Here is a 20,332-nt window from a genome sequence, read left to right as displayed (position 1 = left end):
TAATTCTATAGTCTAAGAAGCTGTTGGTTCTGTCTTCTGGGCTGCCAGAAGTGAAGTAAACACAGTTTGAGTTTGCTTAACCCAATATTTCCCTCATTGTGGTGAGAACAAAGCACATGGAATGTTCAAGGTACAAGAAAAAAAAAAAAATCAACTATGTTACTTTGATAATCAACAGATGAGTTTGATGATTTTAATTTGTATTTAAAACTGACATGAAGCCAGATGTAGTGGCACATGCCTTTAGTCTCACCATTCAAGAGGCAGAGGAAGGAGGATCGCCATGAGTTCGAGGCTACCCTGAGACTATACAGTGAATTCCAGGTCAGCCTGGGCTACAGTGGAGACCCTACCTTGAAAAAAAAAAAAAACTGTCATGGCTTGGCCAAGTTAAGAAGTACACAGCTGAAATCCAGGATCCTGGGAGGCTGGGCCAGGAAGATTATAAGTTTATAGCACTATGGTAGAGTGAGTGAGTGAGGCTCCTCCCGGCTGAGAGGGCTCTGAAAAGTTGTAAGACAGCAGATGTGCTGGAGAAATACCCAGCGATCAACCCGCCCTTATGTCCTTTTCTCCAGTGCCCTCCTGTAAGGATGTGATGGTTAGCCTCTGGTTGCCAGTTTGGCAGGATTTACAATCGCCATGGAAACCAATCCATGGGAATGCCTGTGGAGAATTTTTTTTTTTTATTGTGTTAATTGAGGTAGGCAGACCCACCCTGACTGTAGGCAGGGCCATCTGGTGGGCTAATGTCACAAACTGAATAAAAGGGATAAAGCCGGGCGTGGTGGCGCATGCCTTTCATCCCAGCACTCGGGAGGCAGAGGCAGGAGGACCGCTGTGAGTCAAAGCCGCCCTGAGATTACATAGTGAATTCCAGATCAGCCTGGGCTAGAGTGAAACCCCAATTTGAAAACGGGGGGGGGGGGACAAGGATAAAGCAAGCTATATCAATTACTTTCTCATTGGTGGGACAAAATACCCAACCAGAAGCTGGTGAGGGAAGGGAAGAAGTTATTTCAGCTTTCAGTTCCACAGTGCAGCGGGCATCATCGTGAGGAAAGCATGGCCCCGGCAGGAACCAGCGTCACAAAGCAGGGAGGAAATAGAGAGAGACCGAGGAGCCCTGGACTACAACACCTCAAGGTCTGCTCCCAGTGACTCGGGGCCGCACTGCCCCCAGCAAGCCTCCACCTCCTAAAGTGCCACCTGCCAGGGATGGAGTGTTCAAACACATGGGTCTACGGGCCACGTTGTACATTCAAACCGCACCACACAGGCTGAGCATCAGCATTCATCACTCTTTCCTTCCTGACTGTGGACTCAACGTGACCAGCTGCCCCCGCCATGACGGACTGTAACCTTGAACTATAAACCAAAATAAAATCTTCCTCCTTTGCTACTTGTCATGGATTTGGGGACAGAAATGAGAAAATAACTAATACAGCTAGTTAATATTGCTTTTCAGTTTGACAAGGATATAGACTCACCTCAGAAGCACAGTTAGGAAAAGCCTAAGACTATTCCCAGCAGAATGGATAAGCATGGTGAGGTCTACTCACATGACAGAATAAAATACAAACATATAATAATAACACAAATAAGTACACGGCAGCCCCAAGCAGCATCATGGGAGAGTCTCACATACAAAATGATGAGTGAAAGAAGTCAGACTTGAAAGAATATACTGGAAGCACGGGCTGGAGGGATTGCTTAGTGGCTAAGGTGATTGCATGCAAAGCCAAAGGACCCTGGCTCAATTCCCCAGGACCCATGTTAGCCAGATGCACAATGGGGCACATGAGTCTGGAGTTCATTTGCAGTAGCTGGAAGCCCTGGCGCGCCCATTCTCTCTCTTGCTCTCTCTCTCTCTCTCTCTCACTCTAATAAATAAATAAAAATAAAATTTAAAAAAATCAATATACTGGAAGCAAGCACCTTAAACCACTGAGCCACGGAGCTGCCGTCGACATTCTTCCACGCGAATGTGGGCTCACAGCTCTGTTGCGTGTGTGTGATTAGGTTGGCCTCAATGTGGATGTGGGGCACTTGTGGGAGGAAGGACTAAGGGCTGTTCTTACTGCTGGTGATTCAACCAAAGAAGCCTGTCTGGGTGCCCATGATATTACCACAGGCACTTCATATTCTAATACTATAAACATTGCAACAATAAGGAAATTTGTGTAATTTTTCTGTGTTGCCACAGCTAATGACAGTAAACAGAAACTTATCCTCTCACAGGTCTGGAGACTAGAAGTACCGAATAAGGTTTCGGCAGTGTTGATTGCTTCTTGGGGCACTGTACATGTAGCCCCCCAACCCCTGTCCCTCCCTTCTTACTCTTATAGGACACTTGTCCTTGGATTAGGGCCCATGATAACCCAAAATGATGGATGTCATCTTGTGATCATCAGTTATATCTCCAGAGGCACTGTCCAAAATAAGTTCATATTTGGCTTCTGGGGTCAAGTGTCAAACTATTACAGGATCAAAGAAGATTGCTACTCCCTAAGAGTTTAACTCATCAATCAGGGCACAATGAAGGAACTGGGACCACAGGAAGACATGTCCCAAACCCAAGCAGACATTAACCAAACTCACTCACAAGTGCTCTTTAAGGTTCGTCAATTTTGCAGAAAGGTCCCAGAAGAAGCAAAGTGCTCCTGGACCAGACCTGTTCACGGTGTGACTCTGTAGGGGGCCATCCACCACTTCAGTGATCTAAACCCTCTCAAAGAAAAGAGGAGATGACACAAGGGACTCTGGGCAAAGGAGGAGAGTCAGGATACTGCGTGAGAGAAGAAACTCTGAGGATAAACTTCTTCTGTTGGAGAAATGATTCTGCAGCTGAGGAAAACACATGCAGACAGGCACATGCATGTATGTACATGGGAGATAAACTAAGGTTTGCTTCACAAAGCACTCTTCATGATGCTCCCCAGTCATTCTCTGAGAAATCAAGACTCTGTACATTTTAAAAGGCATTTCTTAGCTGGGTGTGTGGCGGTGCGCTTGGGAGGCAGAGGCCAGCCTCAGACTACATAGTGAATTCCAGGTCAGTCTAGAAAAGAGTGGGACACTACCTCAAAAAACTAAAGGAAAAATAAGAACACATCTCTCTTCCTAACATTGGGTTTGCTCGCAGCTTCTTAGAACCACAGCTATTACCTTAAACCACACTGTCTTGCACCAGTAAAGACTGTTTGGTAGTTATGATGGTAAATCTCAATTATCCACTTGCTTAGACTGCCATAAGCCTAGATGAATAGAGCACACTCTAATCTATGAATAGATTCTAATTAATAATTCTAATCTATGAATAGACACACTCTAGGTGTGTCTGTGAGAACATTTCCAAAAACAAAAAATAGTTCATGCGGGCTAAGGGAATCAATGGTTTATTTCACTGATGGGTTCAAATTTTGAAGACTATGGAGGAGGTTGTGGAACTGTGGGATATGGAAGATGGGCCCTAGTTGGAGGAAGTAGGTCACAAAGGGTGTGTCTCTGGGACTATTTCTCACTCCGGCTCCTTCCTGTCACTGCTATTCTCCTCTCTGTCTGGCATGAGTTGAGTAGGCTCTGCCACATGTTCCCCCTACCCCGATGTCACGTCTCACCATGAGCTCAGGATCAATGGAGCCCAAGACCAACACTTCTAAAACTGTGAGCTAAAGTTTTCCCTACTTAATTTATGTATGTCAGACATGGATCACGGATCACCATAATGAGAAAGCTTTCTAACACAGTAGCTCACTCATGGCTTATGCCCCTGTTTCGTAAGCTAGTTACCATCACTCTTGTGAATAATGCTGATTCCCATCTGGAAGAAAGCAGGGGTTTTCTGCTGTGAAACAAGCCTTCCTCTGCCTGACTAACCTAATTTAGAAGACCCAGTGTTCCACAACTCAGGGATCGTGGCATCCTACCCCTGCTCTCTCTTCCTCCCCCTCACCTCCCACCTTTGGAGTAGATTTAACTCATGAAACATCACGGAAGGTCTACGTTGAGAGAGTTTTGTATAACTCCATGCTCCAGAAGAAATCTCTATTTCTTTTTCTGATCTTCTGCATGTGTGTATGAGGTGTGTACATGTGTGGTGAGTTTGGAATGTGTGTGCCATGGGGTGTATGTGGAGGTCAAAGGACAACTTTTGAGTGTCTCTGCTTGCCTTCCGCCTCATCAGAAGCAAGGTCTCTTGTTCAGGGCTGAGCATGTATGCCAGGCTAGCTGGCCCACACGCTTCTAAGAGTCTCCCTACCTCCTCTCTCACTGAAGGAGGGTGCATGACTCCACATCTGGCTTTACATGGGTTCTGGGGATTCAAGCTCAGTTCCTCACATTTTCGTAGCAAGTGCTTTTTCTGTTTGTTTGTTTTTTCGAGGTAGGGTCTCACTCTACCCCAGGCTGACCTGGAATTCCCTATGGAGTCTCAGGGTGTTCTTGAACTCATGGCAATCCTCCTATCTCTGGGATTAAAGGTGTGCACAACCCCACCCATCGCTGCAAGTGCTTTTAGCCACTTGGCCATCTTTTTTTTTTTTTTTCCTTCTTTTTTTCCTTCTTGAGGCAGGGTCTCACCCTCTGTCTTAGGCTGACCTGGAACTCACTTTGTAATCCACCTAGCTCAGCCCCCCAACTGCCAGGATTAAAGGCCTGTGCCACCACACCCGACAGTGATCGCTAGTTCTTGTGCATAAGAACGCCGGTCACTTTGACTGATGCCAGGGTTTATGTTCAGCTGAAGTGTGAAATGTCGAAGCAGGTTTCCTTAGGAGAGTAACACACGGTCACAAAAATAACAGCTGCTAGGTGCTGGCTCTCTGGCTCCCCTGGCTTCACAGTCACCCAGCCCCACCCCAGCAACAACCCTCCTTCCCTCTCTCCACACACTCACATCAGGCCCTGCAAAGCTTCCCTGCTGCCTCACAAAGCTGGAGAAGGAGCCCACGCCGTGGTTCGGGTATGGCGTGAGCACGTCCCTCCGAGTCTCATGTTGGAAGCGTATTATGGGAAATGATGAAACCATGCAGAGGTGGGGACCAGTGGGAAGTAGTTATGTCATTGGGGGTGCCGCCCTGGGTAGGAATTAATGTAGCTCTCATGGGATTCTTGGTTCTTGTGGAAGGGTTGTTGCCAAAGTGCAAACTGGCCTCTCTGCTCCAGGGCTTCCTGTCTCTCCATGTGGTCTCTTCTCTCATGAACCCCTGCCATTGTGGTGCCATCTGCCAGGAGACCCTTGCAGCGAACCCCCTGACCAGCAGGAGAAGAACGACCAGCAAACGAAGATCCTTCTTGATCACACTTTATTGGAGAGCCTCTTGGTTAACAGGAAAGCTGATGGCGAGGGGCGCAGGAGTGTAGCTGCTTTTATAGGGCAGAATACTACGGGGCGCCTGCTGATTGGCTGCCATAGGCTCACCCGCCCACAGGAGCCACGGGATAGGCTCGGGACAAGGTGCATCAAGCGCATGCGCAACCTCAAGCGAGGTTGGCGCAAAGGCGCTGCCTAAATAAGGAATTGTTTACCTCAAGACTGGCAGGAAGCCAGCGCCATCTTGTAATGGCGTCTGCATTAGCTCCCTACAGACCCTCATCAAGCAGAGCCAATGCTGGTGTTTTGTGTGTGTGTGTGTGTGTGTGTGTGTGTGTGTGTGTACCCAAGCACACATGTGGAGGTCAGAGGACAACTTCAGGTATTAACCCTCACCATGCACCTTGTTTGAGTCAGAATCTCTTGCCGTTCACTACTATGTTTGCCAGACTAGCTGGCTTGCAAACTTCTGGAAAATTCTCCTGCCTCTCACTGTAGGCGCCCTAGGACCATAATTGCCCTCTATAGTGTTCAGCATGGGTACTGGAGATCCAAACTCAGGTAGACATACTGGGATCGTAGGCACCCTCTACCATGTCCAGCATGGGTTCTGGGGATCTAAACTCATGCTAACATGTCAAGCACTTTATCCACTGAGCTATCTCCCCACCCCTGGTGCCATGCACCTTAGCTTCCAGGCTGTGAGTGAAATAAATCTCATTTCTTTACAAAGTATCCAGCCTCGGGCACCTTGTTTTAATAGTAGGACATGGACAAGCACAGCCTGTCCGCTGCCCCTGTGGGAATGGTTTGATAAGCCACATAGGAAAGAGCTCTCCCTGCAAAGACCAGATGAAGCCCTGCTTCTAGTACTAACTAGGGGACTAGAGGAAGTCAGTTCACCACTCCAGTGCTGCCTCCCTTGCCCACCACTGCCTGGTGGGGCAGACATGGGTTTGCTGGCAGACCATTTACATGTCAGAGGCTAACTGTCCAACTGACCAGCTGTGTGATCTTGGGCCAGAGGAGCTTAACATTATCCCACAGGTTGTCAGACTATGTGAAGTGGTAAGTATGGGAGAATTTTGAGAAATTCGAAGAAAGAAAGAGAGGTGTATGGTCATTGCTCTCAGTGGAGTATTCACAGCCTCTTATCTGAGTCTCTTTGCAGTTATTTCTCTCAGAAATACCCAAAGCCACATGCAAAATGAAGGGCGCTCTGCAGGGTTCCTATCGGGTTGAAGCCTAAGTGCTTCCTTGCTTTCTGAGCCATTGGGACCCTCTACTTTGGAAAGGTCTAGATTTCTTCCCTGAACCTCCTGACCACCAGTCTCATGCTCTTGAGAACCATCTCTGCATTCTTTACCTGGAAGTCGGATAAATATAAGCTTCCTGGCATCTCCCAGAGGGATGCTTCAAGTTAGGCATGGAAGTGTTCTGTAACCTAAGACGTACGGACGCACGCAGACACCCACGCTCCCGCAAGCAAGCATCATGCTGGGAGGAGAAGGGTCAGGGAAACTTTCTGGCAAGATGAAATCGTGTTCATCTTTTATCCAGCCCCTTCTGTCCATTGGTTCTCTCTGGCATCTGGCCAGTCACTTGCATACATACAATAAAATGCTAAGACAACAGGACAGGGGACCCCATAACCCTTGTGGGTGTTCATCCCCAGTGTTCTGTCACTGTCTCTCAGCACTGTGTGGGCTGTAGGGAGCTGCCAAACACGTCACCCATAAAATCACAGGGCCACCAAGAGGGCGGGCAAGGGTGGTGACAAGAGGAATTTTCTAATTTTGTAAATGACTTCGCACCATCATGCACACACCCATGGGTGGTAGGGAGGCAGAAGAGGGGCAGCAGGGGAAAGGAGACAAGTCCATGTGAGTAGAATTGCAAGCCGTGCCAAATGGCTCACAAGGCCGGGGCTGTCCCTGGGTGACACTGTGCAATAGGAAAGCGTTCTCACTGCTGTCACTTGCTCCATGTCATCATCCTGTCCATTCCACAGAAGCCCCCAGCCTCCTCTGTCCTCTGGCATCCCCATTCTCATCTCTGAGAGTCCACCCTCCTGCTCCTGATGGACCTGTTCCATGTCTCACCACATCTTCCACTGTCATCTCCCATCCAGGGTCCAGTTGTCAGCAGTCAGTCTTCCTGTCATCCCTTGTCACAGGAGCACTGATCACCTTCCAGATAATGAAACTTGAGCTTCACCATGTATTGCTAATCTCCGAACCCAGATCTGCCTTTTCAAGAAAAGGTGGATTCCTACAAGCTGGGGTTGTTTGCTTCTTTTTGTTGGATCATGGACGAGGAAGTCAAAGTCTGTAAGATAGCTAGATGTGGTCAGGACAGTCTACAGAACCCAAAGATGGGGGTGAGCCCTTTAGAGGATCTGGCTCAATTTTCCCCCCTCAGACAGTGTTCCAGGACCCTTATATCTTAAGGGGAAAGTCAAGTTCAGCTAGGTGAGGGGGTCTATGCTAACTTTGTAATATTTTGCAATTGTTTCAATAGTCTAAAAAGTATTTCAAAATAGCAAAGGGGATGGAGAAGGAAAAGACAGTAACAGCTAAAAGGGACAAAGTGTTCTGGTTGTATACATATCATTTCAGAATTCGCAGGGCTGAGCAAGGATTCACAGGTGTGAAATCTAAAACTGAATTGTGTGTTTGATGTGTGTGCATGTTTGAGTGAATACATGTGCATGTGTGGAGGTTAAAAAACAACCTCAGGAGCTGGAGAGATGGCTTAGTGGCTAAAGCACTTGCCTGCAAAGCCTAAAGACCCAGGTTCAATTCCCCAGTACCCACATAAAGCCAGATGCACAAAGTTGCATATGTGTCCTGAGTTTGTTTGTAGCAGCTAGAGGCCCTGGCATGTCCATTCTCTTTGTCTGTCTCTTCTATCAATCTTTCTCTGTTGGAAAATAAATAAATGAAAATATCTTTAAAAAGACAACCTCAGTTGTTGGAACCCACATTCCACCTTGTTTGAGGAAAGGTTCTCATTATTTACCATTGCATGAGCCAGGTTAGCTGGCCCACAGACTTCCAGGGATTCTCTGCCTCCCATCTTGCCATGGAAGCATTGAGATTACAAACACCTTTGCTACCACGTCAGACTTTACATGAGTTCTGGAGTTCCAGATTCTGGTACTCACACCTGTGCATCAAGTATTTTATCTGTGGACCCAGTTTCTCCAGCACCACAAATGGCTTTTTTTTAAATGACATTTTTGGCTGGGGAAATGGCTCAGTAAATAATGTGCTTGCTGCACAACCATGGCAACCTGAGTCCAGACACCCAGTACCTCATAAGATGTTGGGCATAATGCTGCATACCTGCAACCCCAGCACTGGGGAGGGGGAGGCCAGAAGTCCCTAAGGCTCGGTGACTAACCAAATCACCTCCACATTCTGCAAGAGACCCTGGCTCAAAGAATAAGGTAGACAGTAATAAAGATGCCCAACTTTAACCTCTCCATACAGGTAAGCACATGCACATGTATGAACATGTACGCGCACACACAGCACACACACATATAAGAAGAATACATAAGACATTTTTAAAAGCCAATTCTTCCCAAAGTTAGTGAAAAATTTAAAAATGTCATAAAAGTCCCATGGCTGGGGAAGTGGCTCAGTGTGTGAGTGAACTTGCTGCACATGCATGATGGCCTAGCTTTGATCCCCAGAACCCGGGCCAAAAGCGGGGCTTGGCTGTATGTGTCAGTGATTCCAGAGGACTTCTGGGGCTCACTAGTCAACCTGTCTAATGACAGTCACACAAAAAAACAAGTTCCATGGGCTGGAGAGATGGCTTAGCGGTTAAGTACTTGCCTATGAAGCCTAACGAACCCGGTTCGAGGCCTGACTCCCCAGGACCCACGTTAGCCAGATACACAAAGGGGCGCACGTGTCTGGAATTCATTTGCAATGGCTGGAGGCTCTGGCGTGCCCATTCTCTCTATCTTCTTCTGTCTCTATCGCTCTCAAATAAATAAATAAAAATATTAAAAAAAAAAAAACAAGTTCCAGATTCAGGGGAGACTATCTCAAAGACACAAGGTAGAAGAGCTACACAGCTCCTCTGGCTTGGGCCCCTGTGCACACGGGCATAGGCACCTATCTGAGAGGGCACACACACACACACATGCACACACACATGCACGTTTGTGTTTTGCTTTCATTTTGCATCTATGCATGTGTGTTGAACATGGTGACTCCATTCCCAAATAGAGGAGAAAAAGCAAGAAATAAGTAACTAGGTGACTTCAGTGTTAGAGATAGTGGGTGGACAAATGCTTGTTGTTTCTTTCTACCCCTTCACTCCAAGTGACAGTAAAGCAATTTTTAAATTTAGAAACACATGCTTGGAGAATAGGACAGAATTCTAGCAAAAAAATAAAAAAATACTCTTTTTAGAAGCTAAGAAGTGCATGAGAGAGTGGCAAATAATTTGGCAACTGAGCTGAAACCAAGATCTAGAGCAACAGTGGAGAATATCAAGAAGCAATGGCATTAAACTGCAGAATGTGTTGAAGGCTCAGGGGCCAGTTCCCTGGAAATAAAACGACCGTAGGTCTAAAAGAAGTATTGGGAGGAATTCTGTAGAAGGTGAAGTTTGCCAGGCTCCTCCCACCCTGCACAGCCAGAGACACAGCCGTCCGTGGGAAGAAGACTGTCCACGGGAGGCTGACATACGGGAGAGCGCCAGACCTGCGAGCGGGAATGTCGCTGAAAACTAAGCATCCTTGTACGTTTGCTGCCTCTTGCAGCTCCCCCATGACTCATCAACAGCAATTGAGGAGACCAGGCCAGAAACAATCTGGTCTATGCAAGAAGGAAACCTACAGATGCTGAAAATCTCTAAGGGATGATCTCTCCCACACAGGTCAGGCCAGCCCCAACGACATAGCCAGTGAGCACTGAGGTCCCTGTTAGTGGCACAAATCAAAGCTCTCCTGACAGGTGAGGAGAGATCAACATAGCAGACATTAAAATGTTAGTCAAGACAGATGTACAGTGGGGGTACATCCTCAGAGATGAAAAAGAAGAGGAAAACAAAGAGCAAGGAGAGGCTGTCATGGGGAGAAGCCCTCAGAGAACAGAGCCAATGTATCTTCAGACTTTTAAACACAGTGGAAGTGAAAAATCCCATAGGAACATAGAAGAGAAAATTGAGGAGAGAAGATTTAAAAAAAAAAAAAAAACAACAAAAAGGAATGATTGGGCTGGAGAGATGGCTTAGTGGTTAAGCTGTTTGCCTGCAAAAGCCAAAGGACCCAGGTTCAATTTCCCAGGACCCACATAAGCCAGATGCACAGGGAGGCACATGTGTCTGGAGTTCATTTACAGTGGCTAAAGGCCCTAGTGTGCACCTACATTCTCTCTCTCTCTCTCTCTCTCTCTCTCTCTCTCTCTCTCTCTTTCTCTCTCTCTCTCTCTCTCTCTCTCTCAAATACAATAAAAAAATTTTAAAGGGCTGGAGAGATGGCTTAGCAGTTAAGCACTTACCTGTGAAGCTCAAGGACCCTGGTTTGAGGCTCAATTCCCCAGGACCCACATTAGCCAGATGCACAAGGTGGCACATGCATCTGGAGTTCGTTTGCAGTGGCTGGAGGCCCTGGTGTGCCCATTCTGTCCTTCTCTCTCTCTCTCTCTCCCTCTCTCTGTCAGTCTCAAATAACTAAAAATAAACAAAAAATTTAAAAAAACATGATTGAAATAGGTTAAAAAAAGAGGAGATACAATATAATCTAAATATGAGTTCCAAAGAATGAGAAAATAGACACAGGGACGGGTTCAGAGTTGAAAGATTTGAGTTTACAGATTTTAAAGACCTACAAAGGACTCAGACCAATGGATGAAATATTATTGTAACTACAATTTGAAATATTCCTCAAAGAAAAAAAAAACTCCCTATATACTTAACAAAGATCAGAAAGACTTTTCAGTAGGAAGCTGGACAACCATGACAAATGCTTTCAGTATTCTGTGGCTGAAGTGTTTTCCAACCTAGAATTTCGTAACTATGCAAGCCACCCAGCAGTTTGTTAGGGAAAATAAAAGTATTTTCAAACATGGGAGCTCTCAAAATATCTACCTCTGCGGATCCTCTCCCTGGGGCTGTACTGAAGGGCACCAGGACATAAACCGCCGTGAGGTCTCAGAGGAAGGAGAGGCGTAGAGGGCTGGTGTGAGGATGCAGGGCATGAGCCACGCCTCTGGTCCACACTGGGGCACATCAGGGCTCTTCAAAGAGACCGCTTAGGGCTGGAGAGATTGTTTAGTGGTTAAGGCACTTGTCTGCAAAGACAAAGGCCTCAGGATCAATCCTCCAGGACCCACGTAAGCCAGATGCACAAGGTGGCATGAATTTGCAGTGGTTAGAGCCCTGGAATGCCCATACTCTCTATATATCTGCCTCTTCCCTCTATCTATCTGTCAAACAAATAAATAAAAATAAAAATAACTTTAAAAAGAGACCGCTTAGAAGATGGAGCTGTGAAGAAAGAATTGGGCAATTATTGAAGCTTTGAGGATTGAATAAGGTATGTGTAAATAGAAAAGCAAGATCATTGTGATCTGCAGAGGAAACAGAGAGCTGTATGGAAAAGGTCATTGTGGTTTACAATGTGGCTAGGCTCTGAACAGGCTGTGGTGGTTTGAATTAGTTGTCCTCCATAAAGTCACTTGTTTTAAATGCTTGGTCCCCAGCTGATAGCATTTTGGAAGCTGGAGCCTTGCTGGAGGGGGTATGTTCTGGGGAATCCGGCTTCAGGGTGTTATAGCCAGCTCCCCCTTGCCAGAACTTGCCTCTTTCTCCTGCTACTGTTCTCTACCTGCTGTGGCAAAGGGTGATGTCCAGCTTCTCTCAGGCCATGCTTTCCCCTGCCATCACAGAGCTTCCCCTTGGGCCTGTACACCAAATTGAAACCTGGCCTCCCATCAGCTGCTTTTTGTTGGGTGATTTGTCGCAGCAATGTGAAGGTAACTACAACCAGGGCTTTATGCAATCATATTCATGTCAACCCCCAAACAAATCTAAAACTTTTTTTAGTTTTCATGCAATTAAAAAATGGTTGAGGGGATGGAGCGATGGCTTATTAGTTAAGCACTTGCATGTGAAGCCTGAAGATCCCGGTTCGAGGCTCGATTCCCCAGGACCCACGTTAGCCAGATGCACAAGGGGGTGCACGCGTCTGGAGTTCGTTTGCAGTGGCTGGAGACCCTGGTGCACCCATTCTCTCTCTTTCTCTCTCTCTCTCTCTCTCACTGTCTCTCTCTCTCTCTCTCTCTCTCTCTCTCTCTCTCTCTCTCTCTCTCTCTGTCTCTCTCTGCCTCTCTCTCTTTGTCTGTCACTCTCAAATAAACAAATAAAAATAAATAAAATTTTTTAAAAAGTAAAAATAGTTGAAGCTGGGTGTGATGGCGTACACCTTTAATCCCAGCACTTGGGAGGCAGAGGTAGGAGGATCATCATGAGTTCAAGGCCACCCTGAGACTACATAGTGACTTCCAGGTCACCCTGAGCAAGAGTGAGACTCTACCTCAAAAAACAAACAAGCAAACAAAAATAGCTGACATGCAGAGTTTTAGGTATCATTAATCCTGGCATTTTCAAATACAAGTTATATTTGTTGATTCTTGTCTCCCTCCTGTCCCCAATCCTTCTCCCTCCATAATAACCTCCCCCATTCTGTCTACCTGTCTCATGTGTCCTTTCCCACTTCTCTCATCCTCTTTCAGCTCATTTCTTTATACTTGCTTTTAGTTACCAGTCTACCACATTTGCCACCCCCTATATGTGCATACTTATGCGAATCTAAAATTTTATGACATAACCAGATTGGGAGGAGGAAGGAAAGGAGAGGTTCACATGGGCAACAGGCAAGAAATATTCAGGATGATAAGATTTAAAATTTAATGATGCAATTGAAAAAAGAACAGACAGCAAACACAGTTCTGAAATCTCAGTCAGAGGCATAGAAGTAAGTTCAAGTTAATCTGAGTAAACAGGAAGGGAGGGGTCTTCTATGTTTCATATGAAAAGAAGTAAAATGATTTAGCTCCTCAAATTATGCATGTGTATAACTTTCATTAAAGCTAACTGCCAACATCAAATTTAAAAATAATTTGATGATGGCAATAATCTGGCTACTGATCATTTTGTTGGGTTTGAAAAGTTGCAAGTTTCTTATAAGTAAAAGGGATTTGGTGACTAATGAGATGTGGTGCAGGTCAGTACTGATAACCTGCTTGATGTTTTGAAATGTCACAATCCTGTCACATATGTCCAATCTTCCAAATTGTGCTTATTTAGCATAGCTTTCTCCAAAATAAAGAAAAAGATTTTGCTACACACACACACACACACACACACACACCACAGCTAAGAATAGTCAGAGCATTTTAAAACAACCTATTCTTACTTCATCAGACATCAAGTCTTGTAGTAAACTGTATGAATTAAACAAGAGGGATTTACCATCACAAGTAGCTGCAGGCAAACTGTTATGCGCCTTGACAGTGTAGTAGGAAAAAATAGTTAATTTTTCCTCAAATAAAGCTTTACATTGGAGGTCAGGTGGTTGATAGCCTGAAGAGACGGAAGAATTACAACTAAAGAGAAGACCTGACACTGTGACAGCAGCAAAAAAAAAGATGAAGAATGGGCTGGAGAGATGGCTTAGCGGTTAAGCCCTTGCCTGTGAAGCCTAAGGACCCCAGTTCGAGGCTCGGTTCCCCAGGTCCCACGTTAGCCAGATGCACAAGGGGGCGCACGCGTCTGGAGTTCGTTTGCAGTGGCTGGAGGCCCTGGCGCGCCCATTCTCTCCCTCTCTACCTGCCTCTTTCTCTGTCTGTCTGTTGCTCTCAAATAACTAAATAAAAATATTTTTAAAAAAAGATGGAGAATGAAAAGTGATGGTGATGGGACAGGGCAGACTGGGTCCAGCAGACCTCATAAGACCTAAAACCCACTGGATATCAGTAATCAGAGAAGAGAAGAGCCAGGTACCTTCACCAAAGACTGGAAAGATGTGCCCGTATAAGTAGCTGTATGCAGTACTAGCTTGATAACCACGCTGTGGGAATAAGATTGCCTCTACTGTTCATTTGCTTGAATCTAAGCAGCTGCAGAAGGCAGAAATGGAAACGCCTGGTAGGCAGTAGCAACTGCAGGTCTGGAAACAAATCTGGACAGTCCTTATGGATGGCATTGAGTTCCCTGCTATGTGCCACCCTAACCCTTCTCTCCTTCCCCATCAGAGAGCTTGCTTCCTCGATGAACAGTACTTCCTATCTGAACAGGAAGTCTGTCTTGTTCTCCAATGCCTTCCTTGTGTCTGGAACATACTTAACTAGGGCCCTAATAAAGCAGACTGAGGACTGAACCTTGGGTAAGCTCGAAGTTTAACAGACATGAAAGAAGAGGGAAGGGGGGCTGGAGAGATGGCTTAGCGGCTAAGCGCTTGCCTGTGAAGCCTAAGGACCCCGGTTCGAGGCTCGGTTCCCCAGGTCCCACGTTAGCCAGATGCACAAGGGGGTGCACGTGTCTGGAGTTCGTTTGCAGAGGCTGGAAGCCCTGGCGCGCCCATTCTCTCTCTCTCCCTCTATCTGTGTCTGTCGTTCTGGAAGGAAGGAAGGGAGGGAGGGAGGGAGGGAGGGAGGGAGGGAGGGAGGGAGGAAGGAAGGAAGGAAGGAAGGAAGGAAGGAAGGAAGGAAGGAAGGAAGGAAGGAAGGAAGGAAGGAAGGAAGGAAGGAAGGAAGGAAGGAAGGAAGGAAGGGAGAAAGAAAGAGAGAAAGAAGAGGGAAGGGGGGAAGCCGCTCCCCTGTGAGAGGTCCAGGCGCCGTGGCTGCGGAGCGGACCCCGCCGCTGCGAGGCCCTGGCGGCCCGAGCGCACCTAGTCGGTGTGAGCCGGGCGCGAGGTCCCGGGCCCCGGGGCGCTCGCTCAGCAGTCTTGCTTGAATGGTCTTTTTGAGCAGAACTAATACAATATTTTGATGTGCCACAGACTTGCAGAAAAATGAAACTCTGGATCACCTGATTAGTCTGAGTGGGGCAGTCCAGCTCAGACATCTCTCCAATAACCTGGAGACTCTCCTCAAGCGGGACTTCCTCAAACTCCTTCCCTTGGAGCTCAGTTTTTATTTGTTAAAGTGGCTCGATCCTCAGACTTTACTCACGTGCTGCCTCGTCTCTAAGCAGTGGAATAAGGAAGGTGATAAGTGCCTGTACAGAGGTGTGGCAGACTGCGTGTAGAAGTTTGGGCTGGCAGATAGATGATTCTGTTCAGGACGCTTTGCACTGGAAGAAGGTTTATTTGAAGGCTATTTTCAGAATGAAGCAACTGGAGGACCATGAAGCCTTTGAGACCTCATCATTAATTGGACGTAGTGCCAGAGTGTATGCACTTTACTACAAAGATGGACTTCTCTGTACAGGGTCAGATGACTTGTCTGCAAAACTATGGGATGTAAGCACAGGGCAGTGCATTTATGGTATCCAGATCCACACTTGTGCAGCGGTGAAGTTCGCTGAACAGAAGCTGTGACAGGCTCCTTTGACAACACTGTGGCCTGCTGGGAATGGAGTACCCGAGCCAGGACCCAGCACTTCCAGGGGCACACTGGGCCAGTGTTTAGTGTGGACTACAATGATGAACTGGGTATCTTGGTGAGTGGCTCTGCAGACTTCACTGTGAAAGTATGGGCTTTATCTGTTGGGACATGCCTGAACACACTCACTGGGCATACGGAGTGGGTCACCAAGGTGGTTTTGCAGAGGTGCAAAGTCAAATCTCTCCTGCATAGTCCTGGGGATTATATTCTCTTAAGTGCAGACAAATATGAAATCAAGATTTGGCCAATTGGGAGAGAAATCAATTGCAAGTGCTTGAAGACGTTGTCTGTCTCTGAAGATAGAAGTATCTGCTTGCAGCCAAGACTTCATTTTGACGGCAAATACATTGTCTGCAGTTCTGCCCTTGGTCTCTACCAGTGGGACTTTGCCAGTTATGATATTCTCAGGGTCATCAAGACACCTGAGGTAGCAAACTTGGCCTTGCTTGGCTTTGGAGATGTCTTTGCCTTGCTGTTTGACAACCGCTACCTGTACATCATGGACTTGAGGACAAAGAGCTTGATTAGCCGCTGGCCTCTGCCGGAGTACAGGAAATCAAAGAGAGGCTCCAGCTTCCTGGCAGGCGAAGCGTCCTGGCTGAATGGACGGGACGGGCACAATGACACGGGCTTGGTTTTTGCCACCAGCATGCCTGACCACAGTATTCACCTGGTGTTGTGGAAAGAGCACGGCTGACACCATGAGCCATTACCACTGACTGACTTTGGATGCCAGGGCTGTGGGTTTTGGGTGCAACCTCTGTGGCAGCCGACTGCATGAACCAAAGTTCTCACCTAATGGTATCATCACGCAGTGCACAATCATTTATCGATGTTATCCAGGGGCCAGGGCTTGGGCGGGGAGGGCTTGTTTTATTGACATACACCGCAGCATGCTAATGGGGCACACCGTTGACTTCCTTTGTACTTAGTTACGTTGGTCAGTATAAGAGGATACATTTTAGGGTTTGTCATTCTTGAGTGGAATACTGGTTTTAAGTAAAGAAAGTTAAATGATTCAAAAAAAAAAAAAAAAGAAGAAGAAGAAGAGGGAAGGGGAAAATCAGCACTATAAGAGAAACCTTGTTACTTGCTACTAAGAGCAGCCTGGGACTCCAGGTGAGCAAAGAAAGCTGGTAGAGGGAGATAGAGCCATCAGGGAGGCCTCGGTATTTCTTGTGACTGTCAGTTTCCTGGGTCAGCCCTTGTGTCACCCACCCTGACCTTGGCTTTTATGGGATTACATAAACCCCTTGTCTTGAGCTTGATTGAGTGGGGATTTCTGTTTTCCCTACCTACCCAGCTCCAACCAGACTCATCTTTGACATTCATTATTTAGGAAACAACTTTGAGGATAACCAAATGTCTATGGACTCATGAGATTCTTTCTCCAAACCAGAAATTGTCAGCAACTCTCTGCTCATTAAGAATATAAGCTTCAGGATTTCCGAGTAAGATGTGGTATAGGAGGACACCAAAGCAGCCCAGAGGGGAAATAAGCAGAGAAACATCAAAATACACTCTTCTGCCAAAAAGTGAAGGTGTATTAGAAATTATCAACCACGGCAGCGAAGTAGGAGAGACCCAGAGCTTCTAGAAACTACAGAAGCAGGCAGAAGAGGCTCCAGCAGCAGTGCAGGCCACCAGGCTCTGCCTGAGCCACAGGAGAAACCAGGTGAAGGGATTTTCCACTCACACCAACCTCCTCACAAACTCAAGAAACCTGAAGAAGTCAGCAGGGACCAGCTGAGTGGCTCATGAGGAAGAGGATCATAGGGACCAGCTATACAGCTCTGGCATAACTTCAGGCACCCTCCACAGCCTCCCCTCCCCCAACCACCAGCAAGCACTGGAGACTTGGGAAAGGAATTCAGCTACACAGCACCCAGGACACAGCACAGGCAACCTGAGCAGCCACAAACCCAGCCAGCCCACCTGACCCCACAGCACAGTAGAGAGGGTCCCAAGAGGACACGCCACATAGCTGAGACCAAAGCCATCCCAAAGGGTAACAGGGGCCTACTTACACCAGGTTAGTACCCACCAAAAAAGACTGCATTGGAAGTGCCGATCACACCTTCCATGTCAGAGCAAGTGATGTGTTAAATCTGATGGATGGTCAAATTTGCCATTCTTGAATAAGCTATATTTTGGAGGTGTCCTATGTGGCTTCCTGATTTATAATGTCTTTGTCTCTTCTTCTGTCATTCGTGGGGGGCAGGGTCTCAATCAGCCACAAATTGATCTGGAACCCTTTACAGACCAGGATGCTCAGTCCCCCAGTTGACAGGATTAAGAGTGTGGGGCAACATACATCCTTAGGGACTTTGACTTTGTTAGATGATTTTTTTAATTGAAATAGAGATACAGAAATAAACAGGTAAAGAGAGAGAGAGAGAACAGGCATGTCAGGTCCTCCAGCCACTGCAAACAAACTCTAGATGCATGCACCCCCTTGTGCGGCTTATGTGGATCCTGGGGAGTCAAACCTGGGTCCTTTGGTTTTGCAGACAAGCACCTTAACCACTAAGCAATCTCTTGAACACAATCTGTTTGTTTTAATACCCCTCTTACATAAATACTCAATGCTAGTTTTGATTGAATGTGTATATTATTAAGTTGAATGTTAGAATTTGCCTGTATTTTGCTCTACCCAGCCTACTAGAATACTTGCATAGCAGGCAAACCCAACATCTAGGGTCACTTTTGCTGTTACTCTGAGAGTCATTTAAGAGCCACATCTGGCACCTTAAGCATCTACCTGGAAGATATGTATTCTCAGACTTGTACATCTAAGAATACTGCAGATAATTAGAAAACCCAAACATCAAATTAACCCTGAGATGCAAAATCTCTACAACACAAGAAACAAACAAACAAAAAAAATCAAGACAATAAGTGCCACCAAAAATAATAAATCCAGGCTAGAGAGATAGTTTAGTGGTTAAGGCGTGTGTCTGTGCAGCCTAAGGACTCATGTTCGACTCTCCAGATCCCATGTAAGCCAGACACACAAAGGTGAGGCAAGTGCAAGGTTTCACATGCCCACTAAGTGACACAAGCATCTGGAGTTCGATTACAGTGGCTGAGGCCCTGGCATGCCAATTCTCTTTCTCCTTCCCTCTCTGTGTCTCTCTTTCTCTCTCTCTCCCTTCCTCTCTCTGAAAAGAAAAAAATATAAATTTGAGGACCCACAGCTTGGAGCATCAGATGTTGTGAACTCTTCCAGTCTGTAATTTTTAAAAATGGCCTTCAATAAAAGTACTTTGCAAAAGGTGGGAAAGAAACAGAATGGAAAGAGTAAAAAAGTTGAAGAGTAGGCTGGAGAGATGGCTTAGCACTTAAGATGCTTGCCTTCACAGCCAAAGGACCCAGATTCAATTACCCAGGACCCACATAAGCCAGATGTACAAGGTGGTGCATGTGTCCAGAGTTCATTTGCAGCACCTAGAAGTCCTGGTGTGTGCTCTCTCTCTCTCTATTTATCTCACCCTTTTTCTCTGTCTCTCTCTTCAAATAAATAAACAACATATTTTAAAAATATTTTTAAATTGTTTAAGAGGCAGAGCCTGAAGAATTTCTGGTAGAAAAAGTATTGGATCAACATGTAGTGAATGGGAAGGTGGAGTACTTCCTGAAGTGGAAGGGGTTTACAGATGCTGACAATACTTGGGAACCTGAAGAAAATTTAGATTGCCCAGAGTTAATTGAAGCATTTCTTAATTCTCAAAAGGCTGGTAAAGGAAAAGATGGTACAAAAAGAAAATCTTTATCTGACAGCATATCTGATGATAGCAAATCCAAGAAGAAAAGAGATGCTGCTGACAAACCCAGAGGCTTTGCCAGAGGTCTTGATCCTGAATAAATAATTGGTGCCACAGACAGCAGTGGGGAATTGATGTTTCTCATGAAATGGAAGGACTCCGATGAGGCTGACTTGGTGGTAGTGAAGGACGTGAACATGAAATGTCCTTGGTCATCATCGCTTTCTATGAAGAGAGGCTGACTTGGCACTCTTGTCCAAAAGATGATGCTCAATAATCTTTTACATGTTTATATATATATGTAAAATCTGGTCTTGGGTTTTGAATTACTGATGTGAAAAATAACTGCATTCTAATGCAGGTCAAGTTTGACACATTGGTTTTGAAAATATTGACAGTTGTCAGAATTATTTTATTTTATTTTTTGCATCAAGAGCACCACTAGTTACTTTGAGCTTTCTAGAGATACTACTTTTAACAACAGAACATTTGATACCATGGTATATTTCCTCTACATTGAAATAGCTTTTTCTAAATGTTGGAGGAAATTTTCCAGTTAGAACTTATTTCTAACTGGTATGAAGAAGGACCATTCTGGATTTTGTGTGTGTGTGTGTGTGTGT

The 20,332-nt window shown here is 46.0% G+C and overlaps 2 pseudogenes; both read left to right on the top strand.

Moving 5' to 3' along the window:
* The window catches only part of LOC123458648, a 33,281-nt pseudogene extending 16,319 nt beyond the window's left edge, over positions 1–16,962 (top strand).
* Positions 16,963–19,190: 2,228 nt separating this feature from the next.
* On the top strand, positions 19,191–19,986 carry LOC101605316 (annotated as a pseudogene).
* The last annotated feature ends 346 nt before the right edge of the window (positions 19,987–20,332 follow it).

Source organism: Jaculus jaculus, chromosome 2 (assembly GCF_020740685.1).
Source record: "Jaculus jaculus isolate mJacJac1 chromosome 2, mJacJac1.mat.Y.cur, whole genome shotgun sequence".
Classification (NCBI taxonomy): Eukaryota; Metazoa; Chordata; class Mammalia; order Rodentia; family Dipodidae; genus Jaculus; species Jaculus jaculus.
This window is presented reverse-complemented; position numbering and strand designations above follow the sequence as displayed.